The following is a 1,274-nucleotide window of genomic DNA, read 5'->3' on the forward strand; positions in this document are numbered from 1 at the left end:
TGTGTTCTGGACTCACCCAATGGTAAGCAGCACTATGCTGACACAGCCCAGGCACATCTGTACTTCCCACGGCCCCCACACTACCCACTCCTGCACAACCTTGTCCTCAACAGAAAGCCGCCAACACCAACCAGACTCACCCTCAACTGAGACACAAGAATAGAAAAAAACAGAGATTTGTGCACAAACTCACATTCATGATCAAACCCACCTGGAGACTAATAGTGAGGGCCAAGTGCACACCAACCTGCGATCAGCAAATACAAAAACAACCACACTACAACACCTCAAGGACAACAGGCAATTTCCTCTTTGTTTTTTTGTCCAACAATTTAAATCACGTTGCTAGCAAGAATCAAAGTGCAATTACACGAAAAGCTGATTTTTTTCAGCACGTTTTTGCATCAATTACCTGTAAGGTGTTGACAGTGGGGCCACCCCTGAGTCTTCTTCCTGGTGGTGGAATAAGGAGCATATGTTCTGGAGTGCCACCAGGTTGACTTATGGTTTACCCAAACAGACTTACAACAGTAGGTGGTTTTGTGGTTGGGGGATTATCAGTCCGACAGTGAAGCCAACGGTGCCATTCAGGTGGCACCATGCTCCCATTCACATCCCAGATGGGGTTTCTGCCATGCGCTTCCCTAGTAGACCTGACCCTCTGGGGACCGCCCAAACCTGCTTCTTGTCTTCATAGTATTTGTGCCCATTTTGTCTCCCCCAGTAATGTACCAACCCTTACATCGTCTGCTCTGAAGAAAGCTTGTCAGTAGCCCTGGAGGCTGCTGTGACCACTGCCCTGCTGCAGCCCACGTTTCAAGACCTGCCAGGCCTCCATCTTGCCCCGCAGGCTGCCGAGTTTCGTTCGCACACAAAACCAAGAACAAGCGGCTTAAAGAGATCATCAAAATACAGAGCTAACAGTCCTTCCTCAGACCGAAAAGACATTGGGATTATCTGAAAAGGAATTCAAAAGAATAATATTTCGACTCCCTCAATGGAGTGGGGGAAAAATCTGGAAGGCTTCTGATGAGATCAAGGAACGCACAGACAAAACATGAGGGGCGCTTTGCAGACGCCGCCGCCTGAATCTGTAGTCTTGTCTGGTCCTGCTGTGCCCAGCCATGGTCAACCCTCCTGTGTTTTTCGACATAGCCGTCGAAGGTGAGCCCCTCGGCCGCGTCTCTTTCGAGCTGTTTGCAGACAAAGTTCCAAAGACAGCAGAAAACTTCCGTGCTCTGAGCACTGGGGAGAAAGGTTTTGGTTACAAAGGT

The 1,274-nt window shown here is 49.1% G+C and overlaps 1 pseudogene; it reads right to left on the reverse strand.

The window, feature by feature from the left end:
• Positions 1-408: 408 nt before the first annotated feature.
• On the reverse strand, positions 409-844 carry LOC142434855 (NADH dehydrogenase [ubiquinone] 1 alpha subcomplex subunit 12 pseudogene; annotated as a pseudogene).
• Positions 845-1,274: the final 430 nt, after the last annotated feature.

This window comes from Tenrec ecaudatus, chromosome 1, assembly GCF_050624435.1.
Source record: "Tenrec ecaudatus isolate mTenEca1 chromosome 1, mTenEca1.hap1, whole genome shotgun sequence".
Taxonomy (NCBI): domain Eukaryota; kingdom Metazoa; phylum Chordata; class Mammalia; order Afrosoricida; family Tenrecidae; genus Tenrec; species Tenrec ecaudatus.